Below are 15,076 nucleotides of genomic sequence, written 5' to 3'. Positions count from 1 at the left end.
GCAAGTCCTAATATATGTACCTTGATTCTTTGACACCAAACCCAGGCCACATTTTTAGAAGGGTTACTGTGGGAAGGCGGCAGGGATGCTTGTGTTCATGTCCCTGATTGATTACCTTGGAAGGGTGAAGGGTGTGTGTGTGTGTATGTGTGTGTGTGTGTGTGTGTGTGTGTGTGTTTATGTGTGTAAGGGTGCATATCTTGCGAAGGCAGGACTTGAGACTTGACGGAACATTTGTAGTGCTTCCTATGCTTGTTTCAGGATGAGTCCACTTTGATCCAAGGCGGGCTTCTCAGGCAATGGACTAAATTTTCCTGAGGATCTTGCTGCTCCCAGGTAAGAAGTTCCAGGGCACCTCAGTGTTTGGTGGGAGATTTAGTTCCCCTGCTGGCCTGAGACAGGAGTCTGACAAAAGAGTCATGGATGAAACTAGCTACATCCTGACTTAGTCTGGTGGCCAGCTCTCCACCCTGTGCTGCCAGATCCTATGGAAGAAGGGTTGGCCTTCAGGGACGAGGGACAGAGAAACGCTTTGGGGATGGAGCTTGTTTGATAGAAGGGGCTGCTTGGTTAGACTCAGGCTCATAGTGTCTGCAGTTCGCTCTTTCAGTTTATCCCTTAGTGAGAGCATGGGGGCAAAAGGAAGAGAGGAGATTTGGGACGCTATTTATGTCTGGATATATTTGATTGGGAGTCTGGTGTTTCCAAAAAGAGCCTGAAAAGGCTATGGATACTACAAGCAATAATATTTGAAAGATCTTATGGAAAGGAACTGCAGGATTGGAGAAGGTAGATCAGTGTTGTCCATATCTTTTAAAAAGAGAAGGAAAGCAGATCTTGAGAACTCTAGGTCAATCAGATTCATTTTGATTTGGGGCACAATTTCAGAAGTATTAATGTAGAGGAGATTACAGGTGTCTAGAAAAGTAAGCAGTGATCACAAAGAACCATTGTGAAGTCATCAAGAATGGGTATATTCTCTGCTGCCCCTGCAGCTGCTACTTGTTTCCTCCATCCCTCCCTCTCTCTCTTCCCAATTCTCTGCTTTCTAGAGCTGGTCAGCAGAGACTCTTTCAACGATGGCAGATGAGATCAGCAAACCTCACACCAGCCATCAGAGAAGAGACTCCATCTTTGGGAGAATAATTTGCAAGGAAATCCCAGCCAATATAATTTTTGAGGATGATCAGTGTCTTGCTTTCCATGACATTTGCCCCCAAGCCCCAACTCATTTACTAGTGATACCGAAGAAACCCATTACCCAGATATGTGTAACTGGGGATGATGATGAAAGTCTTCTTGGACACTTAATCATTGTTGGCAAGAAATGTGCCAGTGCTCTGGGCCTGAAGAGGGGATACTGGATGGTGATCAATGAAGGTGCAGACGGGGGACAAACGGTCTTTCATATGCATCTCTATGCACTTGGAGGCCGTCAAATGAAAAGGCCTCCTGGGTAAATTGGTGTTATAAGAAAGAATTTCCCCTTATCTAGGCAGTAAACAGGTTCACAACTTACAACATACTAAATTCAATGTACTTAACTGTTTTCTGTGAAACAGGAAATTGAGAAATCTCTTTATGATGTACACAATAAAGACACAGTTGACTTTTGAAAAAATCATCTCAGACTAATCTTCCTTTTTGATAGGGTTTCTGAACTAGTAGACTGGGAGGATGCTATAGAAATAGTTTAGGTTTTTGTTACACAGTGTTTGATAAACCTCTCATCTGGTCTAGACACTGATACAATCAGATGGATTTGGGACTGGTTATATAGTAGTTCTCAAAAAGCAGACTGTAATAATTTGATGTCAGTTTGGAAGGAGGCCTCCAGTGGAGGCCCTAGGATTCTGTATGTGGTCCTGTACTATTTAACATTTTTATTAATGAATGACTTGAGTAAAGATATTGATGATTTTCTGATCAAACTTGTATGTGACTCCAAAGTTGGAAGGAATAGCTAACATATTATGACAGAGACAGGAACCCCCCCCCAAAAAAAATAAAAAAAGAACTTGACAGACTAGAATACCGGGAGGAAATTAATAAAATATAATTTGATATGGATCAATGTAATGTTATATACTTGGGTTAAAAAACTCATCTTCACAAAATGTGAGATGAGAGTGCTCAGTAAATGTGTTGACTGACTGACCAATAGCTATCTTCAAGTGTATATGTGGCTGTCATGTGGAAGAGGATTAGCTCCAGATGGCTCAGGAGACATCAGGAGCAACATCTGGAAGTTTTGAAGAGGGAATTTTAGACTTACAGTCAGTCAGTTAACAAACATTTATTATGTGCTTATTATGTACTAGGCACTATGCTAAGGACTAGGGATACAAAGAAAGATGAGAACATGGTCCTTGACCTCAGGAAGCTCACATTCTAATGAGAAAGACAACATGCAAACAACTTTATGTAAACAACATCAAGAAAAACTTCCTAACAATTAAAGCAGTCCAAACATGAAATGGGCTGCCACAGAAGTGTAGAAGAAGAAAAAAAAACCTACTTTTGCATTTTAGCCAAATCTGTCAGAGACATATAATTTGATAAATGTGTAAGCATCTGTTTGAGGAGAAGTTCTGACCAACAAAATTCCTTCTGCTAAAACAGAAAAGACTCCCACACTCCTTCCCCCAACTCACATTTCATAGGAATTGGAGGGAGAGGAAATGAAATTTACAACCATGATGAAAACAAAAAGACATCATTTAATTTCGGATTTTTAGAATTACTAAACAAAGAGCAATGTTAAGAGAGGCACCCTGGGAAAAGATGTCTTCTCAAAACTAATGACCTTAACGACTCTGTCTTTAAGGGATATTTGCTTAAATATCTCTCCCTTTGGCTTGGAAAAAAGGATATTCTCATTTTCAGCTTGACCATCGTAAACTGTAAGTTATGATCCAGTTATGGGTTCAGCCTTCTTTGGGTAGTTAAATATGCACCTATTTAAATTTTTTTTTTTTTTTGCTTTTTGGAGGGGAGAGGGAAGGGAAATTGGGGTTAAGTGACTAGGCCAAGGTCACTTGGCTACTAAGTGTTAAGTGTCTGAGGCTGGATTTGAAGTCAGGTCCTCCTGACTGGAGGGCCGATGTTCTATTCACTGCACCACCTAGCGGCCCCATATGCACCTATTTTGAGAAAATGTTCTATTCAAGGGAGATTCATCCTTTTTCAAGGGAGACTAAAGACTTGGGACTAGGATATTAAAAATACTGATTCTTAACCTTCATTGCGTAACTGAGGTTTTGGTGTTGAAGTCTTCTATGGGAGGTGGACTGTAGTGAGTTCCCACTCATTGAAAGTCTTAAAGCAAATACTCTATGACCATTTGTCAAGTATGGGGCAGGTAGGTGGCACAGTGGACAAGGTGCTGGGCCTGTAGTTAGGAAGACCTGAGTTCAAATCTAGCCTCAGACAATGACTAGCTATGTAACCCTGGGCAAGTCATTCACTAAACCTCTATTTGTCTGTTTCCTCTCAGGGTATATATTTTATGTTTTCCCCCAATTACATGTAAAACAATTTTTAACATTCATTTTGAAAAATTTTTGAGTTCCAAATTCTCTTCCTCCTTCTCTTGTCCCCTTCCCCCATTGAGAAAGCAAGCAATTTGGTATAGTTTATACACGTGTAGTCATGCAAAGCATATTACCACATTAGTCGTGTTGTGAAAGAAAACAGACCAAAAAACCCAAGAAAAAAACGAATGTCTAGAAAAGTATGCTTTGATCTGCGTTCCGATTTCACCAGTTCCTCCTTTGAAGATGGATCACCTTTTTCATTACAAGTTCTTCAGAACTGTCTCAGATCATTGTACTGCTAAGAATGGCTAAGTCATTTACAGCTGATTGTCATACAATATTGCTGTTACTGTAGACAATGTTCTCCTTGTTCTGCTCATTTAACTTTGCATTAATTGCATTTCTCTAATAGTGATTTAGAGCATTTTTTCATATAAATATTGAGAGTTTTGATTATTTTGTCTGAAAACTGCCTGTTCATATCCTTTGACAATTTATCAGTTGAGGAAGGGCTCTTATTTCTATAAATCTGACTCACTTCTCTATATGTTTGATAAATGAGGTAGGTCTTTATCAGAGAAACTTACTGTAAAATTTTTTCACAGTTATGATTGTTAACTATGTATTTGCCTCTATGCCATTTTCACCCTGTCTATCCTACTTTCTCCTTTCACCCTGTCCATTCTCAAAAGTGTTTTGTCTGACTTTTACTTTCCCTAATCTGCCCTCCTTTCTATCATGTCACCGCCCCTTCTCTGCCTTCCCCTCCTTGTTTCCTGTATGGTAAGATAGATTTCTATACTCAACTGAGTGTGTATGTTATTCTATCTTTGAGTCAAATCTGATGAGGTTGAGGTTCCATTGCTTCCCCCACCACCCTCCTCTTTTCCATTAGAAAAGCTCTTTCATTCCTCTTTTATGTCAGATAATTTACCCCCTTTTACTCGCCCTTTCCTCTTCTCCCAATGCATTCATCTTTCTCACCCCTTAATTTTTTTTAGATAATCATTCATCCCATCATATTCAACTCACACTTGTATACTGTCTATCTACACTCCTTCTAACTGCCCTAATAATAAGAAAGGTGGTTTTTTTTTAGCAGTTACAAGTATCATTTTCCCATGTAGGAATATAAATAGTTTAAACTTTATTGAATACTTTATGGTATCTTTTTCCTGTTTACCTTTTTATGCTTTTTTAGTCTTATTTTTGAAAGTCTAATTTTCTCTTCATCTCTGATATTTTCATCAAGAATATTTGAATATCCTCTATTTCATTGAATATCCATTTTTTCCTCTGAAGAATTATGCTCATTTTGGTTGGATAGGTGATTTTTGGTTGTAATCCTATTTCTTTTACCATCTGGAATATCGTATTCCAAGTAGTCCAATCCTTTAATACAGAAACTGCTAAATCTTGTGTTATACTGACTGTGGCTCCACGATATTTAAATAAGTTCTTTTTGGCTGCTTGCAATATATTCTCCTTGACCTGGGAGTTCTGGAATTTGGAGGTGACCAACAGATTCTTTCAATTTCTATTTTACACTTTGGCTCTAGAATATCAGGGCAATTTTCCTTTATAATTTCTTGAAAGATGATATCTTGGCTCTTTTTTTTTATCATGGCTTTCAGGTAATCCAATAATTCTTAAATTATCTCTCCTGGAACTATTTTCCAAGTCAGTTGATTTTCCAGTGAAATATTTTACATTTTCTTCTATTTTTTTTCACTTTTCATTATGTTTTATTGTTTCCTGATGTTTCACAAAGTCACTAGCTTCCACTTGCCTAGTTGTAATTTAGAAGGAATTATTTTCTTCAGTGAGCTTTTGCTCCTCTTTTTCCATTTGACCAATTATAATTTTTAAGGAATTCTTTTCTTCAGTGGATTTTTGTGCCTCTTTTGCTATTTGGTCTATTCTGTTTCTTTTCTTTTTTTTGGTGTTCCTTAACCTGTCTTAAATGCTTTATTAACTTATGATTTAAATCACTCGTTTCCGCCAGATTTTGAGTTACAAATTTTCTCCCCCTTTTTCCCCTACCCAGAGCCCCAAAATAGCAGTCCCACAGGATATCCCCTCCTCCAATATGCTCTCTCCCATATTTTCTCCCATAACCCTTTCAACTTTTCCAGTGGATCTCTATGCCTCAGTGCCTGTTTATCTTATTTCCCAATTACATGTAAAATAGTATTAATAATAGTATATATATATATACATATATTTATATATTTGAATATTTGATTTTAAAACTTTGAATTCCAGATTCATTCCCTTCCTTCCTTGTCACCCACCCTTACTGGGAAGATAAGCAGTTCAGTATAGGTTGTACATGTGTGGCTAATGCAAAACAATAACATAGTAGATATATTGTAAAAGGCTGACTATATTTCCCTCCCTCCTGTCTCACCTCCCACTTGTTCTATTCTCTACTTTGATCCTATCCCTTTTCAAAAGTGGGTGCTTCCAGCTTCCCTCCCCCCCCCCAGCCTGCCCTCCCTTCCATCATCCCCTCTCTCATCCCCTTCCCCCCTGCTCTCCTGGAGGGTAAGATACCCTATTTAGTGTGTATTTGATTCCCTCCTCAAGCTAAATTCAATGGGAATAAGGTTGACCCATTCCCTTTTGCCTCCCTATTCTTCCCCTCCATTGTAACCATTTTCCCTTGCCTCTTCTTTATGAGATAGTTTACCCCATTCTGTCTCTCCCCATCTCCTCTCATTATATTCCTTTCTCACCTCTTAATTTCACCTTTTAAGTATCATCCCTTCCTGTTAAATTGGTCCTGTGCCCTCTATCTATGTATACCTGTAAATATATATACACACATTCACATATGTATTCATATGCCCATATGCCCTCATATATAGACATATATATATATATGTATATATACTACTGAGAAAAGTTTCATAGGTTACAATTATTGTTTTTCCATGTGGGAATGTTAATAGTTCAACTTTGATAAGTTCCTTATGATTTCTTTTCCCTGTTTACCTTCTCATGCTTCTCTTGCTTCTTGTATCTGAATGTCAAATTTTCTGTTCAACTCTGGTTTTTTCAACAAGAATGCTTGAAAGTCCTCTATTCCACTGAATGACCATATTTTCCCCTGAAACATGATACTCAGTTTTGCTGGGTAGGTGACTCTTTGTTTTAATCCCAGCTCCTTGGACCTCCGGAATATCATATTCCAAGCCCTTGATCCCTCAGTGTAGAAGTAGCCAGATCCTGGGTTATCCTGATTGTGTTCCACAATATTCAAATTGTTTCTTCCTGACTGCTTGTAATATTCTCTCCTTAATCTGGGAATTTCAGAACCTGGTTATAATATTCCTAGGAGTTTTCTTTTTGGGGTCTTTTTCAGGAGGTGATCGGTGGATTCTTTCAACCTCTATTTTGCCCTCTGATTCTAAAACATCAAGGCAGTTTTCTTTGAGAACTTCCTGGAGGATGGTTTCTAGGTTCTTACTTTGATCATGACTTTCAGGTAGTCCAATAATTTTTAAATTATCTCTCCTGGATCTATTTTCCAGGTCAGTGGTTTTTCCCATGAGATATTTCACATTCCTTCTATTCTTTCATTTGTTTGGATCTGTTTAACAGCATCTTGATTTCTCAAAGTCATTAGCTTCCATTTGCTCCAATCTAATTCTGAAGCAATGATTCTCCTCATCAAGCTTTTGAGATTCTTTTTCCATCTGGCAAATTTGGCTTTTTAGGGCATTTTTCTCCTCATTGCCTTTTTGAGCCTCTTTTGCCATTTGAGTCTGTCTGTTTTTTAAGGTATTATTTTCCTCAGTCAGGCTGTTGACTCTCATTTCATAATTTTCTTGCATCATCCTCATTTCTCTTCCCAATTTTTCCTCCGCTTCTCTTATCTGCTTCTTAAGGTCCTCTATGGCCTGTAACCAGCTTGTATTTTCCTTTGAAGCTTTTGGTTCAGGAGTTCTGACTTCACTGTCTTCCTCCTGTTCCATGCTTTGCTCCTTTTTGTCCCCAAAATAGGAGTGTAATGTTGGAATCTTCTGTCTGCTCTGTTTCCTTTGCCTGGTCATGTTGCCCCTCAGTCACTTGACCCCTGGGCTTTTTGCCACAGTAGGACTCTGCCGCCAGACAGGGGAGCTTTCATCCCAAACACTGGGGTTTTCTCAGCTGCCAGAGGTATTAGATAGGTGCCCTCTCTGAGGTCTCCACACACTCTGGCAAGCTGGACACACACCCCAGGACCTCCACTAGATCCAGATCCAAGAAGGTTAAAGCAAGAGCGATTACCCCTCAGACTGGTTGCTTGGTCCCCCTACACTCTGCAGGCCAGGAGCTGAAGCTGCCATGTGGCACTGGCTGGCTGTGCCAGCATCTCAGTGGCTTCTCGCCCCGGGGGGCAAAAGCCACTCACTCCCACTTACTAGACCTCTCACTTTGTCCTTTGCATCTATGTGTTGATAAATCTGGAAATGGCCACAGCTGCTGCTGATCTGGAGTCCCTCCAGCCAGCAGCTGGTCAGGCCCGCCCTGGGGCTAAAGCCTTGGTGTGGGGCTGGGCTTGGCTCCTGGAGCACTGTGCTGGATTCCTGCAGGCCTGCCGGGCTGTCCTCAGTGGGAGGTTAGCTTCTCTGTGTCATTTTGTAGGTTCTACAGCTCCAAAGTTTATTTAGAGTCCCCTTTTTACATGGATTGGGGAAGGTGGAAGCCTTGGCATCTTGGCTCCCCCCCAGTCTATTCTGTTTCTTAAGGAGATATGTTCTTCAGTTTTTTTTGTGCTTCCTTTACCAAGTTATTCACTCTTTCTTGCATCACTTTAATTTATTTTCCCCATTTTTATTCTAATTTTTAAATTTGATTTTTAAAATCATTTTGAGCTCTTCTGGAGCCTAAGGCCAATTCATATTTTTCTTTGAGATTTTGGATGTAACAGTTTTGACTTTGTTGCCTTTTTCTTTTTAAATTAATTAATTTTTAGTTTTCAACATTCACTTCCATAAATTTTGAGTTTTAAATTTACCCCTTGCCCTTACCTCCCACTCCCCAAGACAGCATGAAATCTGTTAGAGTCTATACATATACATTCATATTAAACATATTTTCACTTTAGTCATGTTGCAATGAAGAATTAGAACCAATGGGAGAAACCATGAGAAAGAAGAAACAAACAAAAAAGAGAGAGGAAATAGTGTGCTTCAATCTGCATTCAGACTCCATAGTTCTTTTTCTGGATGTGGATAGCATTTTCCATCATGAGTCTTTTGGAGCTTTCTTAGATCCTTGCATTGCTGAGAAGAGTTGAATCTGTCAGAGTTAGTCATGGCACAATGTTATTGTTACTGTGTATAATGTTCTGCTTCTGCTCACTCAGCATTAGTTCATGTAAGTCTTTCCAGTTCTTCTGAAGTCATCCTGCTCATCATTTCTTATAGCACAATAGTATTCCATTACATTCATATACCACAACTTGTTCAGCTATTCCCCAATTGGTGGGCATCTCCTCAATTTCCAATTCTTGGCCACCACAAAAAGGCCTGATAGAAATATTTTTGTACATGTGGATCCTTTTTATGATCTCTTTGGGATACAGACCTAGAAGTGGTAATTCTGGGTCACAAGGTATGCACAGGTTTATAGCCCTTTAGGCATAGTTCCAAATTGCTCTCCAGAATAGTTGGATTACTTCACAACTCCACCAACAATTACAATACAATTTAAGATCTGGTATGGTAAGGCTACCTTCCCTTGCATTTCTTTTCATTAATTCCCTTGATATTCTGGACCTTTTGTTCTTCTAGATGAATTTTGTTATTATTTTTCTAGCTCTATAAAATATTTTTCGGTAGTTTGTTTGGTATGGTACTGAATAAGTAAATTAATTTACTAGAATTGTCATTTTTATTATATTAGCTCAGCCTACCATGAGCAAATGATATTTTTCCAATTATTTAGATTTGACTTTATTTGTGTGAAAGGTATTTTGTAATTGTTTTCATGTAGTTCCTGGGTTTGTCTTGGCAGGTAGAATCCCAAATATTTTATATTGTCTATAGTAACTTTAAATGGAATTTCTCTTTCCATCTCTTGCTGTTGGACTTTTTAAGTAATATATAGAAATGTGATGATTTATGTGAGTTTATCTTATGTCCTGAAACTTTGTACAGTTGTTTATTATTTCAAGTAGTTTTTTACTTGAGTCTCTAGGATTCTTTAAGTATACCATCATATGATCTGCAAAGAGTGATAGCTTTCTTTCTTCTCTTATTGTTAAAGCTAACATTTCTAGTATAATCTTGAACAACAGTGCTGACAGTGGACATCCTTGTTTCACCCTTCATCTTACTGGAAATCCTCCTAGCTTATCCCCATCCTTGTGTGTTTTTCTGAGTTTGTGTTTTGATCTTCCCTTTCACCATAGTAACTTTCTATAGTCAGGATCTTTTTCTGCTATTTACTTACATTTCCAGTCTATTTCTTGTCTTTTAACTCTATGCTAAAGTGGGGCTCTGCTTCTAGAGTGGAGGAGGCACCGTCCCAAGCTTCAGGTTTTTTGTGCAGTTGTTTTCAGAGATAATTATGGGGACCTGTAAGTTTGTAGTTCTTCCAAAGTGGTCTAGGGAAAGGTGTGTTTCCTACTCTTCTGGCCTTTGCTTTGGTTCGTGAGTGACCACAAGCACTGTTTTCTACCATGGAACTGTGACTAGAGTCCCTGCTCCACTGTGGCTATAAGCTCTGGGGTGCTAGTGCTCCTCCTTGCCCAGGGAGTAAGGCCCAGGATTGCAACCCAGATCCACGAATGGGCCCTGCAACTGAGTCTGTCCCCACTGCCAGAAAATGGACTTCAATTTCCTTCTCACCAGTTATCTGTCTTCCTTACCATCTGTGGCCTGAGAAGTCCAGAAATTACCACTGCTGCCACTGATTCAGTCATTCCCAAGGCCTACTTCTCGTTTGCTGGGGTGGCCTGTGCTGGACTGCACTCCACTCTCACATTGGTACAATAGACTTTTTTTTTGCCATTCTTTTAAGTTGTCTTAGTGTGGGAAATTGTTTCACCCCATCTTTTTGTGGGTTCTGCTGCTCCAGAATTTGTTTTGAGGTATTATATAAAGTTGTTTGTAAGAGTTTTGGGGAGAGCTCAGGCGAGTCCCTGCCTTTTCTCCACCATTTTGACTCCACCCCTCCACCTCTCAGGGTAAAGGAAGATAAATTAAAGGATCTACCTCTCTGGGTTGTTGTGAGGATCAAATGACATAGTGTTTGTGTAGGGCTTGGAATCGTATAAATGTTTATTCCTTTCTCTTCCCTACTATGTTGTAGTGGGGATTCCTTTTGGTTTTGAGTTGCACTAGTTGGCTGCTAGCTCCCTTCCAACCATAAAATTCTGTGAGTCTATGAATCTCCGACTAGATCATCTCTAGAGTCCCTTCCAGTTCTGAACCTCTGATCCAAGTCCAGTCACAGGCCATTAGGAGTGTGTATGGCTCAATGTAACCCATTCTCACTACAGAAGAAATTTCTATATTAAGTGCACACAGTGAATGGCATATAGTAAGTGCTTAATAAATGTAAGCTGACTGACAGTTAAGAGTGTTATACCTGCCAGTGAGGTGGCATGCTCCTATACCTTCTGCTGCTGAGGAGGCTGAAAGATTGTTTGAGCTCAGGAGTTTGATGTCCACACTAAGACTGGCTACAATATGGTGATCCCTGGACCAGGCTACAAATGGAGCAAGTCAAAATTTTAGTGTTGGTCACCAGGAGGATTGGCACTTTGAATGACTGCAGAGCTGCCATATTGGGCAAGATAGGGAGACCCAGTCTTTAAAAAAAAACACCAATGTAATTAAACTACTCTTTCCAACTCTCTCATTTATGTTTGTAGTACCACTTTTCTTCCTGCTTTTCAAGTGAGAGATCCTTCTTTGACAACCACTCCCATTCTCTTAGTCTCAGTTTCTTTGTCAAATGAGAGGGTTGGGTTATATAATCTCCAAGATACTCTCCAGCTCTGATATTCTACAATTTTGAGTTTTTAGTTTGGGATGACTTTGTCTCCAATTTGGAGCCATTACAGCTTCAAGATCCTTCAAAGCATATATGATTTCTGGGGTCTATTCCTTCAGTAAGTACTGATTGATGATTCTGGACAGCATTATAGAAAAAACAGAAGAACTAGGGCTTCTTGTATTTGTCAAGGTCTCATTGCCTTCCTGGAGAAAAGAAACATCTTCATGGAAAATATTTGAATGCTAATGTAACTCTAGTCCCAAAGCCCATTGCTATAGGATCCTCTCTTCACTGGGGAAGATAAATGCTTTGCCTTATGTTGTTTGTGTCATTGTGTGTATGTGTGTGTGTGTTTTAGAAGAGTTTTAGTCTCTCCAAGTCTCTCTAGGTTTTTTTTGATTGACTTGACTGAGTTTCTTTGAGCTTTGGATGCTTCTGGCTTCCATCTTTGAAAGAGAGAATGCCAACTCCATTTAACTTTGCTTAAGGAAAAGACTGGGAAGAAGCCAACATGAAAGGAGCTGGCAGTCTTCATTATGTCCCTGTCCCCAGATTGCTACATTAGAGATCTGGGATAACTTCTTGAGTAAGATTTAGGACTCTAAGTTATCTCACTCCCAATGGGAAAGTCCCTTCCCTATCTATTGTCTGCTATACATTCCCTTATGTGTATTTTCTCTGGTGTCTGTTTTGTTACCACTTTGGAGAAATGGGTTTTATAGATGTGTTGCATATGCTCATTGTGGAACTGGTATTTTGTGGGAAGGGGGTCAAGCCTTGGATATAAAGCTTGAAGTCCTCCTTTCCCCCAAAATGAAACATCAATCAGAAGTTAGATTAAACCTGAAAACCATATCCCCACCCTTATGGGCCTAGACTAATACCACTTAAGGGAGCACATAGATAGAGAATTCTAGCCCAGCAGGAGAACCAAAGTGGTCAAGCTTCTGACCCCCACCTCCTTCTTCCCTTCCTGGCAGGAAATAAAGTCTCACTTGAAGAAGAGTAGGGACATAAGGGACTAGAAATGTTTATTCTTTTTTTTAAAAAATCAAATGCTTTATTAACTTCATTTACATCATTCATTTCTGCAAGATTTTGAGTTACAAATTTTCTCCCCATTTTCCCCTACCCACCACCCCAAAACATCCCCTCCTCCAATCTGCTCTCTCCTATATCTTCTCCCACACCCCCTCCGACTTTCCAGTAGGGCAGAGTGGATCTCTATTCCCCAGTTCCTGTATGTCTTATTTCCCAGTTACATGTAAAATAATATTAAAAATAGTGTATATATATGTATATATTTTAAACATTTGATTTTAAAATTTTGAATTCTAGATTCATTCCCTTTCTCCCTTGTCAACCACCCTTACTGGGAAGATAAGCAATTCAGTATAGGTTGTACGTGTCTAGCTATGCAAAACATTTACATAGTGGATATATTGTGAAAGACTGACTATATTTCCCTCCATCCTATCTGACGTCCCACTTGTTCTATTCTCTACTTTGATCCTGTCCCTTTTCAAAAGTGGGTGCTTCCAACTTTCCTCCTCTCCCAGCCTGCCCTCCCTTCCATCATCCTCTCTCTCATCCCCTTCCCCCCTATTGTCCTGTAGGGTAAGATACCCTCTTTAGTGGTATGTTATTCCCTCCCTAAGCCAAATTCAATGAGAGTAAGGTTGACCCATTTCCTTTTGCCTTCCTGTTCTTCCCCTCCATTGTAACCATTTTCCCTTGCCTCTTCTATATGAGATAGTTTACCCCATTCTGTCTCTTCCCATCTCCTCTCATTATATTCCTCTCTCACCTCCTAATTTCACCTTTTAAGTATCATCCCTTCCTATTAAATTGTTCCTGTGCCCTCTACCTATGTATATCTGTACACATATATACATATACATTCACATAGTTATTCATATGCCCATATACCCTCCTATATAGACATATATATGTATGTATACATAAATATATAGGTTTATATTCCCTTCAACTATTCTCATACTGAGAAAAATTTCATAAGTTACAATTATCACTTTTCCATGTACGGATGTAAATAGTTCAACTTTGATAAGTTCCTTATGATTTCTTTCCCCTGTTTACCTTCTCATGCTTCTCTTGCTTCTTGTATCTGAATGTCAAGTTTTCTATTCAACTCTGTTTTTTTCATCAAGAATGCTTGAAAGTCCTCTATTCCACTGAATGACCATATTTCCCCTGAAACATGATGCTCAGTTTTGCTGGGTAGGTGATTCTGGGTTTTAATCCCAGTTCCTTTGACCTCCAGAATATCATATTCCAAGCCCTTCAATCCCTCAGTGTAGAAGCTGCCATCTGGGTTATCCTGATTGTGTTTCCACAATATTCAAATTGTTTCTTCCAGGCTGCTTGTAATATTTTCTCCTTGATCTGGGAATTTCGGAACCTGGCTATAATATTCCTAGGAGTTTTCTTTTTGGGATCTTTTTCAGGAGGTGATCGGTGGATTCTTTCAACCTCTATTTTGCCCTCTGATTCTAAAATATCAGGGCAGTTTTCCTTGAGAATTTCTTGAAGGATGATTTCTAGGTTCCTTTTTTGATCATGGCTTCCTGATAGTCCAATAATTTTTAAATTATCTCTCCTGGATCTATTTTCCAGGTCAGTGGTTTTCCCAATGAGATATTTCACATTGCCTTCTATTTTTTTCATTGGTTTGGATCTGTTTAATAGTATCTTGATTTCTCATAAAGGCACTAGCTTCCATTTGCTCTAATCTAATTCTGAAGGAATGATTCTTTTCAGTGAGCTTTTGAGATTCTTTTTCCATCTGGCAAATTTGGCTTTTTAAGGAATTCTTCTCCTCATTTCCTTTTTGAGCCTCTTTTGCCATTTGAGTTAGTCTATTTTTTAACGTGTTATTTTCTTCATGACTCTCATTTCATAATTTTCTTGCCTCGTTCTCATTTTTCTTTCCAATTTTTCCTCCACTTCTTTTATTTGCTTTTCAAAATCCTTCTTAAGGTCCTCTATGGCCTGTAATCAGCTCGTATTTTTCTTGGAAGCTTTTGGTGCAGGGGTTCTGACTTCACTGTCTTCCTCCTGTTCCATGCTTTGATCCTTTTTGTCCCCAAAATAGGAGTGCAAAGTTGGGTTGCTCAGTTTAATTTGCTTCCCTCATTTGCTCATTTTGCCACTCAATTACTTGACTTTTGGGCTTTTTGCCACAGTAGGACTCTGCTACCAGACAGGGGAGCTTCATACCAAATGCTGGCATTTTCTCAGCTGCCGAAGGTATTAGTTGGGTGCCCTCTCTGAAGCCTCCACACTCTGGCAAGCTGGTCACACAGCCCAGGACCTCCACCCTAAACCAAAATCCAGATCCAAACAGGTTAAAGCAAGAGTGATTACCCCTCAGACTAGTCACTTGGTCCCCCTACAAATTGCAGACCAGGAGCTGAAGCTGCCACATGGTGGCGGCTGCATGGTTGCGGCTCCTCAGTGGCTTCTTGCCTTGGGGGCAGAGGCCAGTGCACTCCCAACTGCTGGATCCCAAAGTCCACGCTGCA

At 39.5% G+C, this 15,076-nt stretch overlaps 1 pseudogene; it reads left to right on the top strand.

Annotated features, from left to right (window-relative positions):
- Positions 1-1,037: 1,037 nt before the first annotated feature.
- On the top strand, positions 1,038-1,661 carry LOC138157309 (adenosine 5'-monophosphoramidase HINT1 pseudogene; annotated as a pseudogene).
- The last annotated feature ends 13,415 nt before the right edge of the window (positions 1,662-15,076 follow it).

The sequence above is a fragment of the Petaurus breviceps genome, unplaced genomic scaffold (assembly GCF_028583685.1).
Source record: "Petaurus breviceps papuanus isolate PSGF00001 unplaced genomic scaffold, PetGlider_PUasm1.0 171, whole genome shotgun sequence".
Classification (NCBI taxonomy): Eukaryota; Metazoa; Chordata; class Mammalia; order Diprotodontia; family Petauridae; genus Petaurus; species Petaurus breviceps.
The sequence above is the reverse complement of the archived record's forward strand: the minus strand, read 5'-3'. Positions and strand labels throughout refer to the sequence as shown.